The following is a 21,618-nucleotide window of genomic DNA, read 5'->3' on the forward strand; positions in this document are numbered from 1 at the left end:
TTTTTTTGTCTATCTGCCTGTCTGCCTTTTTATTTACTTTATTCTTTCCTTCCTTTCTCCCTTCTTTCTTTCCTTTCTTTTATTTCTTTTTCTTTCCGTCATTCTTCCCTTCTTTTTTGCTTTCTTTCTTTCTTTTTTCTCTTCTGTCTTTCTTTCTTTTTTCTCTTCATCTTTCTTTCTTTTTTCTTTCTTCTTTTTTATGAAAGGAAACGATTACATATATTGTATTTTGAAGAAAAAATAGCCCATTTAACTGATGGTTCTGGAAAATGTGAAATAATATCAAATAAGGATGGAGCAAGAATTTTTATATAATTCCTGAGACTTTTAAAATACTTCAGGAAAGAATAGAGAAAAACTAGAACATATTGCTATAGGCAGTACCCTCCTAAGTAAAACTTTAATAGCTCAACAGATAAAAACAGATTGTGAGTGTAATTACACCAAACTTTAAGCTTCTGGACATCACAGGCAATAGTCACTAGCCTGAAGAGATAACCCACAAAATGGAAGAAAATCTTTCCCAGCTACACTTTTGAGAAAATTTACAAAAAACTAAACTCCCATAGAATCTACAACCCACTTAATAAATGAACTGACCAGATAATTCTTGAAAGAAATACACATAGCCAATAAATCTATGAGGAAATACACATCCCAGGCTGTAAAAAGAACTATTGTTAAGATGTAGAGAAATAATGCAGTCATAGTTCCAAAGGAAGGTGAGGACAAAATAGAGACACTTGGACACCAGTGTTCATTGCAACAGCATTCATAATAGCAAAGCTATGAAAAGAGTCCAAATGTCCTTGCAACTGTGGTTTATGGATATAGGAGAAATTAATTATGCCATTTTGGGGGCAACGGATGGATCTGGTGATTACTGTGCTAACCAATATAAGTCATGTTCAGAACGATATATGTATTCTCTACATCTGGATGCCAGACCCAAAGGATAAATATCTACATCACTGACATATGATCATAAACACAAACACAGACACATCATAAACACGCACACACAAAGAGAAAACATGTTTGCAATTCATGCTAGAGGGCATGAAGAGTCAGCAGCACAAGAGAATGCAAGAGGTGATCAATATCAAAATACATTGCATTCCCAAATGAAGATGGCATAATGCAACTCACTGAAACCTTTTGAAAAATAGCGGTAGTGGTGATGGGGAAGTAAAAGACTAAGCAAGGGGGAAAATGTGGTTAAAATGCTACTTGTGTGTGCATACGTGGGTGCATACATGCGTGCATGTATACTTCTACATATAGAGAACAATTAATGAACAATTAATACAAACCAAAAAAAGAAGAATGTAATGCTCTGTGTGAGATGGGTATATGGATGAAGGTAAATGGTTAGGATGATAGTGTCTGAATAAGGTCTACGTACATGTAAGAATAGTAACATGAAGATTATTTTGATGTTAAAATTCCTTTAATCTACCTATACTTCTTTTAATCCTGAATAAAACACATAGGACTTAGAGTCCAAACTCCTATAAAGAATCATGATGATTTGTGATGAGGGTGACATTATCTCTAACATGAATTAACAGCAGCAATTCTCTGATGGAGATAATAAGTACCTCAGTAGCTAGTTGGTTTAGTTATACTTCATTTGAGATACTAAACAATAAAGCTGCCTTCATAATTAAGGTCTATTTGGCATGTGGTGCTGTTATTCTCAGAGGGCATAATGGAAAAGTACCTGATGTTTAAAATATATATTTATATCTTGCTCTATGCTATGAAAAATATGGAGAGGAAATTTAGAGGACAGATGCTTTTGAATTTAGGAAATGAAAATGCTTCCCCAGAGAGAAAAAAAATGGGTGTGAAAATCATTATAACATCTGTCCTGTGAGTTTTGTGAAGGGGTAGAGAAACTCTTCTTAGCCTACTCTTTTGGAAACCTTTTTCTCAAGGGTTAGATCGAATTTCTGAAAAGGCTACAGAGTATTTTATTCCTGCTATCTATATATTTTGTATGGCAACTATTCAGTTATGTATTTTAAACATGAACATCACCTAGAATTATGGGTAAATGGAAATGTCTTTATGTACGGAATACTATGTAAAATTAATTGAGAAAGTACAAAAAGAAAAAAATGATGGTTATCTATATGTGTACCAAAGGATAAATTACCACATAAAACATAGGCAGGAGCGAGTAACACACAAAAAAGGTAAGGCGTACATGCTATAGGTCAAATATGTAGTGCTAGAATTTTGTGTGTGGCAGGGAAAGAGAAAGTTGGGAAAGGCAGAGGTAGAAACAGCACAGTTATGCAGGAAGCTACAGGCCTGAGCAAAGTGATGGAAAAGAATTTGTGCCGCTTTGTGTGTCTTTTTTTTTAATTTAATTTAATTTAATTTGAGTACATACTATACAGAGGAGTAACAATTACATGGGCAGGACAATGCATACATTTCTTACCAAGCATTGCAGCCTCCTCCTTTGTTTACCCTTCACATCCCTTCCCAGCCTCCCCCCTCCTCCCCCATCCCAATCCTATTCCTTCCCCCCCTCCCACACCCACCCCTCCGCACCGACGTTGTAAAGCTCGTTTTGGACATGACAACTTGTACTTCTCATTGTTGCAACAGGTCCACCTGTATCCTTATAGAACTGGTTTTTCCCCATCTCCTCCACAAGTTATACTGACATCAAATATAGTGAAAGCAGGGGTTATACTGTGGGGGAAGGACTTAAAAAGCAACAAAGAGATAATCTTATAAATGCATTAGAAACACATGAATGAAAGAAAAAAACATTAAAATACACATGTAAGGGTTCATTTTCCTGACATCACATTATCTGACCTTTTCCGCTTGACTCATACATATACTAGATATTACAAGTAAGGGAAACCATGGGACCTATGTTTCTTTGGGCCTGGCTTACTTCACTTAATATCATTTTTTCCAAGTTTTTCCATTTCCTAACAAATGGGGCAATGTCATTCTTTCTGATGGAGGCATAGAATTCCATTGAGTATATATACCACATTTTCTTGATCCATTCATCTACTGAGGGGTATCTGGGTTGGTTCCATATCTTAGCTATGGTAAATAATGCTGCAATAAACATAGTTGTGCTGGTAGCTTTAGTGTGGTCTTGTTTGTAAATATTTGGGTAAATGCCCAAAAGTGGGATTGCTGGATCATAGGGGAGTTCTATGTGAAGTCTTTTGAGGAACTTCCATACTGCTTTCCAAAGTGGTTGAACAAGTTTACATTCCCACCAACAATGAAGTAATGTTCCTTTCTGTCCACCTCCAGCATCTGTTGTTGTTAGAGTTCTTGATTTTTGCCGTTCTAACTGGAGTGAGGTGGTATCCCAATGTTGTTTTGATTTGCATTTCTTTTATGGCTAGGGATGTTGAACATTTCTTCATGTGTCTATTGGCCATCCTTCTTTCTTCTTCAGAGAAGTTTCTCTTTAAGTCTTTCGCCCACTTATTTATTGGGCAGTTGTTTCTTTGAGGATTTGTTGTTGGGGGGTTTAATTTTTTGAGTTCCAAGTATATTTTAGATATGAGACCCTTGTCCGTTGTATGGCTAGTAAAGATCTTCTCCGAATCGGTGGGCTTTCTATTGATTTTGCTAGCTATGTCATTTGCCCTGCAGAAGCTCTGCAACTTTATGCAATCCCATTTGTCCAACCTTTCTTTGATTTGTTGTGTTTCCGGGTCTCTATTCAGAAAATTTCGGCCTGAGCCAAGGAGACCTAGGGTTTCTCCTATTCCATCCTGTAATGTTTTCAGAGTGTCTGCTTTGACTTCAAGGTCTTTGATCCATTTGGAGTTGATTCTGGTGCAGGGTGATATGTAAGGATCTAGCTTAAGTTTTCTACATGTAGTTAACTGATTTTGCCAGCACCATTTACTGAAGAGGTTGTCTTTCTTCCATTCTATTGTTTTAGCTCCCTTATCGATGATTAGATGGCTATAGGTCTGTAGGTTCATTTCTGGGTTTTCAATTCTATTCCATGGTCCTGAGGTCTGTTCTTATGCCAATACCAAGCTGTTTTGATTACTATGGCTTTATAGTAGAGTTTGAAGTTTGGTATTGAGATTCCTCCAGCAGTGTTCTTTCCGTTGAGGAGCGATTTTGCTATTCGGGGTCTTTTATTTTTCCATATGAATGTTTGGATTGCCTCTTCAATTTCCTTGAAGAATGAGGTTGGAATTTTGATAGGTATTGCGTTGAATTTGTAGATAGCCTTGGGAAGAATTGCCATTTTCACAATATTAATCTTTCCAATCCAGGAGCATGGGAGGTTTTGCCATTTTTTAAGTTCTGTGTTGATTTCCTTTTTTAAGATTTTAAAGTTTTCATCATAGAGGTCCTTCACTTCTTTAGTTAAGTAAATTCCTAGGTATTTTATTTTTTGTGGGGCTATTACAAATGGAGTTGCTTTCCTAATTTCAGGCACACTTTTCTCATTGTTGGCATACAGAAAAGCCATTGATTTGGGGGGGTTAATTTTATAACCTGCTACTTTGCCAAAATTTTGAATCAGCTTGAGTAATTTGGGAGTGGAGTCCATGGGATTCTTTAAATACAAGATCATGTCATCTGCAAAGAGGGAGAGTTTTATTTCTTCTTTCCCTATTTGGATCCCCTTTATGTCTGCATCCTGTCTTATTGCTGTAGCTAGGCATTCTAATATAGATTGAAGAGAAGTGGAGAGAGTGGGCATCCTTGTCTTGTTCCTGAGTTAAGAGGAAATGGCTTTAGTTTTTCACCATTGAGTATAATGCTGGCTGTAGGTTTGTCATATACAGCCTTTATTGTATTGAGGAATGTTCCATGGATTCCTAATTTTTCCAAAACCTTCATCATAAAGTGGTGTTGGATCTTGTCGAATGCTTTCTCTGCATCTATTGAGATAACCATGTGGTTCTTATTCTTGCTCCTGTTGATGTGATGAATAATATTAATTGATTTGCGTATATTGAACCAGCTTTGCATCCCTGAAATGAATCCTGTTTGATCGTGGTGTATGATTTTTTGGATGAATTGTTGAAGTCGATTGGCCAAAATTTTGTTGAGAAGTTTTGCATCAATGTTCATCAAAGAAATGGGTCTATAGTTCTCTTTCTTTGATGAGTCCCTGCCTGGTTTTGGGATGAGGGTTATGATGGCTTCATAGAATGTGTTCGGTAGTGAGCTTTCTCTTTCAATTTCATTGAAGAGTTGGAGGAGTATTGGTGTGAGCTCTGCTTTGAAGCCTTGTAAAATTCCGCTGTAAAACCATCTGGTTCTGGACTTTTCTTAGCTGAGAGGTCTCTTATTGCTGGTTCTATTTCAATGCTTGATATGGGCCTGTTGAGCTGGTTTAACTCATCTTGGTTTAGGTTTGGCATGTCAATATTTGCTAGGAAAAGGTCCATTTCTGTCAAGTTCTCAAACTTATTAGCATAAAGTTTTGAGAAGTATTCCCTTATAATGTTCTGAATCTTGGTTGTTTCCCTAGTGATGTTTCCATTCTCATCTCTGAGTTTATTAATTTGGGTGTGTTCTCTCCTTTTTCTGATAAGATTTGCTAAGGGTCTGTCAATTTTTTTAAGTTTTTCGAAGAACCAACTCTTTGTTTTGTTGATTCTTTCTATAGTTTTTTTGGATTCTAATTCATTTAATTCTAATTTAATTTTGATTATTTCTTTCCATCTACTGGATTGGGGTTTATCTTGCTGCTCTTTTTCAAGGATGATTAGATGTGTCATTAAATTGTTAGTTTCAGATCTCTCCAATTTGTTGATGTAGGAGCTCAGAGCTATAAACTTGACTCTGAGTACTGCCTTTGCTATGTCCCAGAGGAGCTGGTAATTTGTGTGTTCATTTTTGTTGAAAAGCATGAACATTTGAATTTCCTTTCTAATCTCTTCCATGACCCACTCTTGATTCAGCAGTGTGTTGTTCACCCTCCATGTGATACCGGACTTTCTTTGGTGGCTTTTGGTGTTGAGTTCTAATTTTATTCCCTTGTGGTCAGAGAGAATGCATGGTATAACTTCAATGTTTCTGAATTTAGACAAGTTTGCTTTGTGGCCTAAAATGTGGTCTATTTTAGAAAATGTTCCATGTGCTGCTGAGAAAAACATGTATTCTGATGCTGCTGGGTGAAATGTTCGGTAGATGTCTGTTAAGTCTGTTTAGATCTGCAGTTTCTCTGTTGAGTTTTTGCCGAGTTGATCTATCTAGTGGGGAGAGTGGTGTGTTAAAATCCCCAACAATTAATGTCTTTGGATCTATATGGGATTTGAGGGAAAGTAGTGTTTCTTTGATAAATTTGGGTGCTCCATTGTTTGGCGAATAGATATTTAGAATTGTAATATCCTCCTGAAGGAGAGATCCTTTAATTAGTATGTAGCGACCTTCTTTATCTCTTCTCACGAATTTTAATTTGAAGTCTATTTTATCTGATATTAGGATTGCAACTCCCGCCTGCTTATGGGGGCCGTTTGCTTGGTAGATTTTGTTCCAGCCTTTAACATTGAAAATGTGTTTGTTTTTACGGGCAAGATGTGACTCCTGCAGGCAGCAGATAGAAGGGTCTTGTTTTTTAATCCAACTAGACAGTCTATGTCGCTTAATTGGAGAGTTCAGTCCGTTAACGTTAAGGGATAGGACTGAGAGGTATTTGGGAGTTCCTGCCATGTTATACACCTTCTTGGGGGCTGCAAAAACTGGGTTCTTCCTAAGGTTCTTGGATTCTCAGTTTGGGTGGTTTCTTGGCCTTTGTTGGGGTCTTGTTGGTTTTCTATGTGTAGGACATCTTTAAGAATCTTTTGTAGGGCTGGTTTGGTGGAGATGTATTGTTTCAATTTTTCTTTGCTATGGAAGGTTTTTATTTGGCCTTCAGTTATGAAGGAGAGTTTAGCTGGGTACAGTATTCTTGGTTGATAGTTGTTTGTTTTTAGGGCATGGCATTATTCCAGGCTCTTCTTGCTTTGATTGTCTCTGCTGAGAAATCTGAGGTGATTCTAATTGGTTTCCCTTTATAGGTGATTAACCTTTTCTCCTTGACAGCTTTAAGGATCTTTTCCTTGGTCTGAGTTGATCCTGTGTGGATTATAATGTGACAGTGGGATGTCCTATTCTGGTCTGGTCTATTTGGGGTTCTAAAAGCTTCTTGTATCTGAATAGGCCTATCTTTTTGTATATTTGGGAAGTTCTCTGCTAGGATCCTGTTAAACAAATTTCCTAGACCATTAACTTCTGTTTCTAGGTGCTCCTCTACACCCATTATCCTTAGATGAGGCCTTCTGATGGTGTCTTCCAGGTGTTGGATAGATCTATCATATTTCTTGGACTTGTCTTGGATGGTTGTATGTTCTTTCTCTATAATATCTAGGCTGTCTTCAATCCCTGAGATTCGATCTTCTGCATGGTCTAACCTGCTGTCAAGACTCTCTACTTTGTTTTTTATCTCTTTTCCTTCTAATTGGTCAACTTTGATGGCTTCAAGTTCTTTGTTGAAGCTCTGTTTTAGGTCTTGTATGAATTTCTTTACTTTCTTAATTTGGTGTTCAGTGTTTGTTCTCAAATCACTTAGTTGATTGGTTATGGTTCTTTGGATTCCCATTCCTTCTGTTGGGTTCCATTCAGCATTCCCTTTGTGGTCTCCCTGACTTCCTTCAGCTCTTTGTTAATGGATTCCATGAATGTCTTTAGTGATCTTTGTGTATTCTCTACCTGGTCTCTCAATTCCTGAATTACTCTTTGATTAGGTTCCTCCCGTCTGTGGGATTCCTGAAGTTCTCATTCTTCCCGTTCGTGGGATTCCTGCAGTTCTCTTTGAGTGTTCTCAGCCTGCTCATGCCATTCCTCCCTTTCTCTTTGAGTATTCTCAAGTTGTTCACGCAAATCCTGTATCAGTTTTTGAGTAGCTTCCTCATGCTTATGATATTCCTGTATAAACTTTTGGGATGCCTCCTCTCTCTCCCTATCACGCTCATACAGAGTCCTTTGTAAGTTGTCAAACTTCTCATTTATGATGTTTGCCAGCAGTGTTTGTAGGGCTATTTGGGAACTCTCCTCTGGGTTGTTCATTATCTGATCTGACCCCTGATTATCAAGATTAGGAATTGAGATACCCGGATTTGCCATTTTTCTTGAGTTTTTCCGGCTTACTCTGCCCATTTGAGATGAAAATAGCACCAGTTTTGTGGTAGAACACTATCTTAAGGCAACCATCAACCAACGTTTGCATTTATACAGTCAATAGTCTACAGATACAATCTAGTTCAACAGATACATCTATTCAACATCAAACAACTATATGTTAATGGGTTTCGAACCGCAGAAAAGAATTTGGAAAACCAGAAATTTTTAGGGTTAGGGAGAGATGTGGGTAAAAAATAGGAATAGATTGGTGTGGGGAGGCACAGGGAGAGTTAACTATGTCCTAATCTCAATGCAGGAAATAGGTTGGGTAGGATGCAAGTAGAGAGAGAGAGACAAGGAAGAAAGGGAAAGGGAAATGAAAAGAGACCAGAAAAAAATAGAAATGTAAAAATTAATATTATTATGGAGATTAAAAGACCATCTATTTAGAGAGGAATGTGAGTATATTAATAGAAGTGTAGGGACATAGAGGAGAAGTGAAAAACTTAAGAAAATGCTTAAAATATTATATAGGTATAAAGAGGTAGTACTGCTATTAAGGATTTTAAGTCTCAGAGGTCTTGAATTGAGTAATAAATTTGTGGATTAAGTGTGTACACAATGGGGGATAGGGTCTACTATTTAACTACGGGTTTATCTGAGGATGTGCAGTACAAGAGTTAAGTCACATACAGAAGATCAAAAGAGAGGAAAAGGTGAAAAGGATTAGAAAGGGAGAGAAAAAGATCAGAAGTTCAGTAGAGCTAGACAAAAAACCAAAAGATAGTTAAGAAAGAAAGAAAAAGAGAAAGAAGACAAAAAAAGAAAGAAAACGCACATTCATGTGTTCCTAAAATAAAAATTATAAGAGGAAAAAAAAGTTACTGGAAAACAATTACTTTTTCAAAAAAGGCAAAAATTAAAGATTAATAAAATTTTTAGAAAAGGAAAAAAATTATATATATATATAAGGTACCAAAAAAAGAAAAAAAAGAGAAAAAAAAAAACAAAAGAAGAGGAAGAGAAGAAAAAAAAAGAGTTCTTTGATTTTTTTTTTTTTTGGGAGGGGTGGGAAGAATCCTGTATCTCCCTTTTGTCTGTAAACAGCCTCTTGTTGGAGTCTCTGGTCAGCTTGAGGTCCTGTGGCTTGATTGGTTTCTTAAGTCAGTTTGTTCGAACAGGCAGAAAAATGCTCTGCTTTACCCAAGATTTTGAGATCCCCCTCCCAGATTAGTTTACTGGGAGGGTGATCTGCTTTGAGAATCACAAAAGAGGGGGATGCAGTGGTAAGGCTAGGTTCTGTGTAGAGTTGAGGCCTTTCAACAATCAGTAGCTTTTTCCTCGGGCTGTTTTGAGAAAAAAAAAAAAAAAAACTCACAGAGCCCAGCCTGGAGCCGTTCTCAGGGTTTCTGTTTTTCAATTGATTGTGGAGGCTGCTAGAGGGAGGGACAGCCTCTGGCTCTGGTTACCCAGTGAGGAAAGCCACTCCAATGGCTGGTGCCTGAGCTGGGTGACTTTTCCCTGGATGGAGCCGAGTCTGGCAGGTTACTTCTCCGCCTTTAAGTTCATGTGACCTGCTAAATGACTCGTTTTATTCCAAGGCCTGGGTTGGAGCTGGCAGCTCCTCCGAGCTTTGTCGGTATCCAAGATGGAGATCACCGGTGCTGGGGGGGAGGGGTGGCCTTCCCTCCTCTGCTCCCTGAGAAGGAGTGAGGATGTTGGGCTTCTACTCACGTCGAGTTTTGGATCCTGGGTCGTCTCTGGTCTGCGGACTGCAGGATGAAGATGTCCGCTCCTTGTTGGTTCTTGCTGGTGTTGAGTAGAATCTGCTTGCCCGCTGCGTCTGGCTCCTTCGTCCTGGACTCTCTGTGTGAGCGCTCAGTTATGGCCCTGGCAGCGTTCTCCGCCGCAACCCTGCCACCGCCGCCGCGACGGCTGCTGGCCGGCGCTCAGATGTGTCTTTTTGCCTTGGCTTCCCCTCTCTTGTCTAACTCTCTGTCCTGTGATGGCACACTTGGTGTGATTCTCTGGCTTAGGACTGTTCACTGGAACTCTAAAACTGCTTTCTATGTGAGAGCTTGTTCAGATTCCAGCTTCTCCTCTGCCATCACCCCCGCTTTGTATGTCTTAATTCTAGCAGATCTAAAATTCAATTTAATGCTGCTTGGGTAAATTGAATATAAATTCCTCCATCTTTGGGCCATTCAGTAAAGTTGATTTAGTGTATAAATTATTACAAAAGAATGCTTCAGATAGCCTGTGTTTGTTTATGGGCTTGCATCTGCTGTGATCTGACAAGTATTTTCCATGCATGCTTGGAGAGGATCAAAAAGATTATACTCTACAGATAGAGAGCATGCATGGGATACTAACTCTTATGTTCACTGTATGGAACCAATGATTTTGACAACTTACAGCTCTTAAAAATGTGAAAGAATGCTGGAGAAGTTAGAATATGAACTTAAATGTGGCCAGAAAGTAGCTCAGAACTATGCAAGTACTAATTCACTGCATAACATGGTCACAAATATTAGGTTCTAAAGAATATGTGTTTTATATAAATCTTTGCTGGATATAACTGTTATTATGGACAGTAATCCAAAAATGAATGGTTGCTGAATATAGTATAAAATTTAGTTCAGAGTTTATTTCTCATGCTTTTCTTCCTTAGGTTCCTAGGCTCCACTATTGAGATTCCTATTAATTGGTCCAGCAGGTTTGTGAATTGTTTGTAAAAATGTTTTCCGAGCTTACTCATGTGCCAACAAATTCAGAAATCACTACATGAGACTAACTATAATTTGAATACTTCTATCCTGATCTATGACATGTCAAGAGAGAAGTTCTTTGTATTCCTATAGCAAAAACTCTGATGGACAGGTGTATGCAGTTATCAAAGAGATAATCCATCACTAATAGAAATAAAGAAAATAAAATTTCACAGGCACTAATGAGAAAGTCAAAATTTTAGATCATACCAGAAAGTTTATTAGCATAATTGGATTGATAAATTGTTATTCCACTAAATCTGCACACTGTGTATCACAGATTATATCAAAAGTCTAAGTAAAGATAGAAATGGCATGGGGAATGAAGGAGGACAGAGAAAGTTTCCATGGTGACAGATGAGCAGAAATCTGATTGGACTGTGAGTGGCTCCCGGTGGCGGCCACTGGTCAGGTGAGCAAGTCCAGTACATAGGAATGTGCTTGGTGGGTCTGAGTCAAGCGGAAAAGGTCAGATAATGTGATGTTAGGAAAACGAACCCTTAAATATGTATTTTAATGTTTTCGTTTCTTTCATGCATGTGTTTCTAACGCATTTATAAGATTATTTCTTTGTTGCTTTGTATGTCCCTCCCCCATAGTGTAACCCCCGCTTTCACTTTATTTGATGTCAGTATAACATGTGGAGGAGATGGGGACAAACAAGTCGTTTAAGGATTCAGGTGGACTGTTGCAACAAGGAGAATTACAAAATGTCATGTCAAAGCAAGCTTTACAATGTCGGTGTGGGGGGGGGAGGGGGGTATGATTGGGTGGGGGGGAGGGGGGAGGCTGGGAAGGGAAGTGAAGGGTAAACAAAGGAGGAGACTGCAATGCTTGGTAAGAAATGTATGCATTATCCTGCCAATGTAATTGTAACCCCTCTGTACAGTATGCTCTCAAATAAAATAAAATTAAATTAAAAAAAAAAAGAAAAGCTAAGAAGTGAGAAAACTACATAAATAGTACTATGAATTACATGAACAAATGAAAAGTGAATAAATGAATGAAGAGTATGAAGTAATTTTAAAATATATGCACTATGTGAAGAACTGCCCAAAGCAGGAAATGTATTTAGTGGTATATACATGACCAGGGTTATTTAGAATAATTAAACAATTAAATGACTTGAATCTTTTACTGTGATTTGGTCATGTAGAGCTGCCAAAATTCTTTTAGCATAGAAGTAGCATTGAAAAGTGATTATTTTACAGTGGCATGAAATACATCATTATGCATAAGATAAGAACAAAAATGTTATAGTTAATTAAGTATTTTATACTAAGGATAATAAGTGTGAAAAATTTTTTAATGTGATAGACATTATAATTGCATAGCTCATGTTATAGGTGATTCAAATTTTGAAAAGTATGTCTAATGTAAATAAAGGTACAATGGTATTGGGGAAGACAAGTGAGTATCTTAGTTTTTTTTTAAGATCATGTTTAGAAGGTTGAAATAATGTCAATATGGTCAGATAGTTACAATTTCAGCAGTCAGGTCTGGAACTACTATACTTATGTGTTTGGGTATGTTCATTGAATTAGCAAAAGAAACTTCAAATTAAGAGACTGAATTCAGAATGTGAAAATGCAAAGATACAAATTGGCTCATTCTAAACTTCAGGAAGGAAGTGAATGTAGTTGTACATTCCAATCTAAATACTCGACTAGTTAATGAAATATGTAGATGTTAGTTTTAAATACCTCAAAATGTATGCAAACATCTATACACCATTTTCTAAAGCTGATCTTTTAAAAATGTATTTTAACTGTCAATTGTGCTAACTTGAGGGATTCTTAAATTGCTAACAACTAGAAAATGTTTACAATATATTACTTAAGATATCTGTCTTTGCTTTTATATTTAAATATGCCTAGATAAATACATGTTCAAACTATTTTCCACATATAAATAATAAAAATGTTGAAAATGTCAAAATGGCATTAAATAATGATGATAATGATAATTATGATAATCAGAACACTACCTTTTTACTTTTGAAGATGATTTTATATTGTCATTACTATATCACAATGCACTATTATTTTTAACAGTTTAAGAATGAAGAGACAGAAGTAGGTTCACAATTTAATTCAGAACCCTCAGCCAGAAAGCTTGACTATGAGTCTGAATTTTCACCTTAATTAAGAGACAAGTTCTATTTTGGTTAGACAAATGGCAAAATTAATTTATTTACAGTTTTTAACAACACAGGAGAGATAATTCCAACACAGGAGAGATAATTCCTTGATATTCCCCTCACTTGACCATAGTAGGGTCAAGATTTATAGAAAAGATGTGTCAAGAGACAGGTAGTATATGCACAGAGACAGGCTTTCTTCTGACCTTTGTGGGTAGAGAGGGTCAGGCTCACTTCCAACATGAAATTCCCAAAGCATTCCTAATTCTTCAATCCCAGATCACACCACAACTTGGTACAGCCAAGTACAATGATCTCCCTTCTCTAAATGTAATATAATATATATATAATATACATATGAATTATGCTAATTCAATAATCCAATGCACACTTTCTATGGAAAATACATTTTATGATGAGGAAGGCTGATGCAATAGATACTCAGAAATATCTATTTATAGACTTCAGGACAATAGAGAAAGAATGTGAAATTGTAAAACATGGCATTCCTGGAATCAAGTGTGTTGTCCTCTCATGGAGGGAAGTCATGTTGGCATGATTTCTATATGATTTGGTTTAGTACACAACAAAATTTTATTTTACTGGAGACACATTATCATAGTAAAAACATATTATCATTATCATAGTAATACATTATCATACTAAAAACATAAAACAGAAATAAAATTACCCCCAAACTATGCCATAAGCAACAGTAAGTCCCTACATATATCTAAAGTGCTTAGCATAAGCACTTCTCATTGCTTAGATGTCTACATAACATTACTATATACAGCCCACCTATAATACTTTCCACCAGTGTTTTTTAAAGACTATTGGATATTCTACTTGGAGTGCACACAAATAGAGCAGTAGTATGCATAGCATTCTTTATCTGAAGAATGAATCATTAATTAATGATCAGGAATTATGCCATTTCAAAAGGATATCCTTAATATCAGACAATGAAATCTTAATTGGAAATGGTTTTTTTAAGCATGAAACTGAACTTTTGTAATTCCACACTTGATAACACTAATGGAAGGCACATAAATTAATAACCCTTGGGAATCTAAAAGACATTGCAACTGACATGGCAAAACATCCCTCAGATTAGAAGCACTATAACAATTGCTTCACTTAGGGCATAATACATTTACTTTGCATAGCTCTAACTCAACTGTAATCATTTTTTTTTATTAAACGTTACCCTGTGGAGTAAAAGGATTTCAAGATTTATTTATTGTCAAAGCTTCTTGCCAGGTGCTGGGGGTTTACCCCAGTAATTCTAGCTAATTTGGGAGACTGAGAATACTGAATTGTAGTTTAAGGAACAATCTGGTCAGATAAAAGTTCAAGATACACTCTCACGGAAGAGCTGTATATAGGAAAGGTGTGCACTTGTCATCTAACAGGTGGATCACATCCAGGTGTATACCTGAGTAGAAAATGAGATCCTATCTCAAAAATAAACAAAAATCAAGGTTGCAGATGTGCTCTGTGGTCACAGTGCCCACTTAACAAACAGGAAGAAGAAAAGAAGGAGGCGAAGGAGGAGGACAAGGACCAGGATGAGGATGAGGAGGACAAGGAGACAAAGAGACAGCTTCTTCTAACTGCCACTGATAAAAGACCTTTTAATAGTGTTTTATGATGATTTCTTTTAAGATATAAGCAGTCAGAAATAAATCATTCTTCACAAAACTATTATATCTTCTGAAATGCAAAGAAAATGGGAGGATTGCCATGGTAATAATTGTCCTTCGATAAATTTATTGTAATGTTCTTATTGCTATTCTTAAAATTATTCTTTTTTGGGGAGGGGGTCTGGTTGTGGGGCTTGAACTCTGGGCCTGGACACTGTCCCTCAGCTTTTCAGCTCAAGGCTAGCGCTCTACCACCTGAGCCACAGCACCACTTCTGGCTTTTTTCTTTTTGCTTATGTGGTGCTGAGGAATCGAACCCAGAGCCTCATGCATGCAAGGCAAGCACTCTACCACTGGGCCACCTTCCCAGCCCAATAATTATTCTTTTTTAGAAACATTACATATATTATCTTATCCCTCTTAAATTATACAGGAACCTGCTATAAATAAGGATGCAAATGTTTAAAATACAATTAAGGGGGAAACAACTTAGAATTGCTATGATGGTTTATGCTTTGCATAAGGCACATATTTAATCTACAAAATGATTTGTATTCTCCTACAGCTGTTAAATTCTCCTAAATCCCATTCCATTTACTTCCTCTATGGTTTTTGCTGGCACAGACATACTGCACACATGCTTTTCTCTCCCTCCTGTGCATGTATTTTCAAAAGGATTCCAAGCTTTCCCAAGTCTCCTCTATTTTCTTCACTTTGCACATTCGTTTTGTGAATTTCTCCCATTTTTTTTCAGAATGAGGGATTTGGAGAACACCATGTAAGTGGGAGATGTTCATTCATGCTTCCTGCAATACAACATTCTCAGATTTGGAGAGGAAAGACAGACAGAGTTATGCACTGATAAAGAATCTCTGATTGTTTATTTATTTGACATCAGGCCTCAGTGTACATATCTAGAACAGTCTACCTCCTTCCTAAAATATCCTCCTTCCTGATACAAAAAACTAACAGACAGACATGAACACAAGCAGGACTACATTATTCAAAATGAATTCATGACAAGGCTCTTCACCATTCTTGGGTCTTACATAGCACATATAGCATTATGGGCATAATATTGGCCAACATTTAATGAAACTATATCCATAACTTGTCACACTACTCAAGGTATATAATGCCCATTACCAATAACTGCATACACCTTCATTCTCTGAATCTGTGAATGTGTCCCTAGAACATATTCGATTTCCTGGGTAGCATGGTTTAGGAGATGTGACAAATGGGAATAAAAGCATAGATGCTGTGGTCGTGAAATGACCATGGATTATTCCAAAGGGTCAAAAGTAGTCCTATGATTTTCTAAAATCTGAGTTTCTTGACTTGTTTAGAGAGCCATGATATGCATCCCCGAGAATATAAATTCCACAAATGCGCAACTCCACAAATCTTGTGAAGAGCAACAGCAGCCGAAGGTTTGCAGTAATCCAAGGAATCATTTAGTCAAGAAGCCTCTAAATCTTGAGACAGACATTACATGTGAAGTTGTTCCTTTCTCCTCCCACACAAACAAAGCAGCTCAGTAAACAGGGAAGGAACCATTTTAAGATTCCCCAAAACACATTAAAAAAAAAAGAAAAAAATTGATGTGGTATAAACCTGGGCCTCATTTGCCATGAACATAAAGCTGGAATCGAAAGGGAAGTAAACTGATCAACCTAAAGCATAATTTATTACAAAGCTAGCAGCCTTCTCTCCCCGCCTCTCCTTCATTCAGCTTCTCATCTTTCTTGCCCCATCCACCTCTTGCAAGTTCCCATTTACTGGTGCTCAGTTTGTTGGGCTTTGATTTTGTCTGTCTAAGAAAACAACAACAACAACAAAACACTATGTGAGTCTCCACATAGTGGAGGGAGTGGGGTAATCCAGTCAAGGGTTCATGGTATATATCACAAAATCAAAGAGGAGTAAGGAAAGGAGAAGGTCGAAGTGTACAGGGAGGTGATGGGGAAGGTGAGAATGTGGAAGGGGTGGCACGGATCAAGATGCATTTTATTCCTGAACTACTTTGTTAAATGGCACCTCCTTTGTACAACTACTTTAAGAAAATAACAAATTTTAAATAAATAAGTAATACAAGATAAGGGAAAGGGAGCAGCTTTTGTTAATGTGCTGCATTATCTCCTAGGATAAAATGCCAGACAGTCTGTAAAACCATCCCTAAGGCACAAGGAGAAAAGGAACACGAAAGTAAAATTAATATGACCTGTTAATTTTATATTGCCTCTATAAAGGCTTTATATGTTCTACATTTAATTGGAACACTGGGAGATGCACAACTCAGAGCTAATGTCAAGTCCTTTTTAAAATAGTTTAAAAATACAGAATATGATATTCTCCACTGTGGTTTTTATGGCAAACACTTATAAATATAATTTCATGCCAGCAGAGTGAAGCATTCTCTTTCTGCCATGATATTGTGAGTTATTAGTGTTTTCTGGGTCCTCACAGCATAGAAAAAGGCTTTTTACAAAGAACCTAATAAAGTATTTGGTCGTAGAGGATAGCATAACTTGAAAGGTTGGAAAAATGAGATTAGAATAAATTGCAGCATTTCAGTCTTCATAATTCTCCAGCCAAGGTAAAAAGAGAGAATATGCAATTCCAAGTAATCTCTGAAATTATGTTACATACATTTGATCAGTCTATCAGGAATACATATGAATATTTTGCAATAGAATTGTAAAAGTTCATCCAGTTTGTGTATGTGTTTGTGTATTTGAATAAAAGTTTAAAACAAAATATATTCTAATTAAAATATGTATATGAATGGATTTTCAATAATACTTTTTTCCCCCAGGTCATGGGGCCTGAACTCTGGGCCTGGGCACTATCCCTCAGCTCTTCAGCTCAAGGCTAGTTACTCTACCACTTGAGCCACTGTGCCACTTCCGGCTTTTTCTGCTTATGTGGTGTTAAGGAATTGAATACAGGGCCTCATGCATGCAAGGCAAGCGCTCTACCACTGAGCCACCTTCCAGTCCCAATAATATCTTTTAATTAAAGTTATATTAATTGACTCCTGATATTTTCAGCTACAAATAATTCCATTATACAATTTTTACTGAATTCTGAACACATGGGAAACAGTAATATATTTATTAGCTCTACTCAGAAGAAACTTTTTGGTGTGTTTAAGTAAGACGTTAACTGCTTTAAAAGTATTCATTGTTAATAAAATAAGCAAGACTTTAAAAGTTCTGTTATAGTTATGACAATAAATACGTTATATTTTAGCTGGGCACTGGGGCTCATGCTTGTAATTCTAGCTGCTCAGGAGGCTGAGATCTGAAGATCATGGTTTGAAGCCAGCCGGGGAAGAAAAATCTCTGTGAGACTCCTATCTCCAATGAACTGCCCAAAAACCAGAAGTGGCACTATGGCTCAAGTGGTAGAGCATTAGCCTTGAGCACAGAAAGGTTCAGGCCCTGAGTTCAAGCCCTGCAACTGGACAAAAATAGTATCCATTATATTTCTCTGTAATGCAATTAACATACAGGTTTTTAAATCTAATAAAGTATATGATGAAGTATTAATAACATACATAAACAAATGAAAATTTAAATGGTCATATACTTCAATCTTAAAGTCCTTCTCAGATACTCTCTGCCTATAGAATCTCCTATTTCCCAGTTGTCTCCTAAGTTCTCTTACAATTCAAGTAATAGATAGTATGTACTTCAATGTAGGTACTTAATGTGATTAATTTCTGTTTACATTTCTTCCACAATTTGCAGGAGGCAGCCCACATTAGCCTAAATATAGACCTTTTGTATTTATAGTAGATACTAGAACCTGCTAGAATGCTGTAGATTATGTTCACAATGTGACTTCATGCTGTTCCTGTGTAATTAAACAATGGTGGCTCACTTTATAATCCTAGGTACTCAAGAGGCAGAAATAAGAATGGCTGGGTTCAGGGGTGTGCCCAGGAAAAGGTTTCCAAGACCTCATCTCAATCAGTAGGTGGGCATTTGCTCTCATACCAGCTAAGGTAAGAAGTGAAATGGTGGATTATGATCAGGGCTATTCTGGGATATGTGAGCTCTATTTCAAGAATAACTATATCCAGAAGATGGATATGTGTTGGCTCACTGAGCTAGAGTATGTGCCTAACAAATTCCTGAGTTCAAATGCCACTAGAACACCCAAACAAAAAAGAATATCAGGGCCATTAGTATTTCTAATCATAGTCTATCCAAAGATGTTTATTTAAAACTTTCAAAAATCACACTCACATGCAATAAATTTCTGAATAACACAGTGAGATTTGATGCCAAATTATTGAGAATGCATCCATAACATGCTTATTCTAGATAATTATATTTAATTTTTATTATCATTGTATTGTGCTACCTTTAAGTAGTTTACAAAGGTTCTATCCTTCAACAATTCTGTTTATAAGCAAAATGTATCTTGATTGATGTTATCCCTCTCAGCATTCACCTCCATCTCCCAACTCCATCTCTGTTCTCAAATTTTCAGCATCTACAATGTTTTGTTTTGATCAATGTTTCTCTCTGTAGAGAATATATGTGACCAACTTGAAAAATGTGCTCAACACCCATCATTTAAGAAAATGCCATGGGCTAAGAAGGTTGCTCAGTGGTAGAGCGCTTGTCTTGCATGCATGAGGCACTGGGTTCGATTCCTCAGCACCACATAAGCAGAAAAAGCTGGAAGTGGTGTTGTGGCTCAATTGGTAGAGCACTAGCCTTAAGCTGAAGAGCTGAAGGACAGTGCCCAGGCCCAGAGTTCACGACTGCCAAAAAAAAAAAAAAAAAAAAAAAAAAAAAAAAAAAAAAAAGAAAGAAAGAAAGAAAGAAAAAGAAAAGAAAAATCCAACTTTTAATCACCAATCAGCGAAATCATGGCCATCCATGGGGGGAAAATGGTGAGACCCTATCTGTAAAATAACATACATGAAGGTTTGAAGTATGGCTCACATGCTAGAGGAATGGCTTACATAGATAGGTTCAAGGCTCTGTTCAAAGTCCAATACCACAAATTTTGATCTTTACACAAAAGTCCTGGAGATGTTTCAGAAGGAGGAATGCATAGACAGTTGTGTAAATTGATTTAATAAATAAATCTGGAAAATACTTCTAAGATAATCAAAAGGAATAGGTTTATCATTTATATAAAATAAAAGGTATTGGAATCATTCTCAGTGGGGTGTTCTCCCTATTCCTTTTATCACTAAAAGAATCCGATGTTTCAAGAAAACCTTATTTTCTCTAATTCTGACATCTAAGAACACTGTTCAGCAAAGTCCTTCCCAGCAAGGCTTTCATCTCTTTGTGCTCAGCAGTTACAAGAAAACCCTTTACAACTATGAGTCAGGAAAGATTTGAAGGCGAAGTATTAATATCTAAGAAGAAAGACAGAAAATTTCTTGCATTATCTCATTTGTGTCCATGGAGTGCTACTATTAATTTTTCCTTGTAATTGCTAGCTGTTTTCCCCCCAGAATGCTAGTTGGATCAAATATCAGTAAACCAATATATTCATTAATGTGGCTAAGAGATCAACGATACAAGGCAACAACAGCTCAATTAATTCATTTTCAATATCAAATAAATAGTTTCTAAAAGAATCTGATTAAAATGCATTGATAAATTAAAAGAAAAATAGAACATAATGTATGCCTGTGATTTAATGACAATGGAAAATGTACACAGCAACCAAGTATCTGCTCTAAACATTCATGTGAAGATTTATGTATGGACACAAATTTTCAACGCATTTGAGTAAATACCAAAAAAGGAACGATATTTTATCCTGTGGTTGAGATGTATTTTGTTTTCTGAAATACTGTCAGACAGAATTCCAAAGAGGTCAGGCCTCTCCTAACAAGTTATTTTAAGAATACTAGAATATTAATTGTACTCCTTTTTATACAAGTTGACATGTCTCTTTTTAAGAAAGGCCAACAAGACTTCTGCACATTTTATCACATACTTCACTCATAATATTGGCATATACTGAAGCTAGCTCAAGGCAGAGCTAGACTTAAGGGCTTATTACTTCATAGTTGTGTCAGGAGTAACAAAACGATACTCCACACAGAGTGGGAAAATGCTGTTTTTCAATAAATTTCTTTGAGTTATAGCAAAAATGTTTTATACAAGATAATTATTCTTTAGAGCCAGTCATCATGCATTACAAATTTCAGTCTCGAATAGAGATGCAAGTTGGAATTGTATCAAACTATGTGACACAAGATAATTTCTTAAAATGATGCATATTATACTGTGTTAAATAGTTAAATATGAGGCCCTTCTCATTATGATCTAAACTGAGATGGAATATGTTCACAGGAGTTATGTAATTTTAAAATAAAGTGTGGCTGAGTAATTTCAATCCAATTTGCACCCTAGAATTAACTTTTTATCATTTAGTATGAAAATAAATCAGAGAGTAAATGATCTTCTGTAATTCAACCTAAGGCATCCATACGGCGTTCTTTTATTTTGGAAAGACAGAAGCATGTTTTTCCCTTTAATAAAACCTGTTCCTCTATCAATTTATGATTCATGCATATCTTCAGAGAGGGGTGCAAGGCATTTATGGGAAATCTCTGTGCCTTCTGCCCGGTTGTACGATAAACATAACACCACGCAAACATTGAAGTCTATTTCCAACAGCAATATTGGGATTTATTGCCTGTGATGTGAGCAGAAAAGCAGAGAGAAGGAAACAAGGGGCCAAGGTGGCACTGAGCATTCCCTAGAGGGTGGGTCAAGTGTCAAAGGTGGGAAGGGCCGAGGCCCAGCTGCAAACCCCAGTCACCGTCCTCAGCACTGAACCTGGTGAGCACAGTGCAGAGTAACATGGACGGCACTGATAGCTCCAGGAGAGATTTGTGGAGTTTTGTCTTCACTGGTGGAAAACCATTGTGATGGAGGTTGGTGGT

Source organism: Dipodomys merriami, unplaced genomic scaffold (genome assembly GCF_024711535.1).
Source record: "Dipodomys merriami isolate MVZ:Mamm:240054 unplaced genomic scaffold, mDipMer1.0.p SCAF_32, whole genome shotgun sequence".
In the NCBI taxonomy this organism is placed as follows: Eukaryota; Metazoa; Chordata; class Mammalia; order Rodentia; family Heteromyidae; genus Dipodomys; species Dipodomys merriami.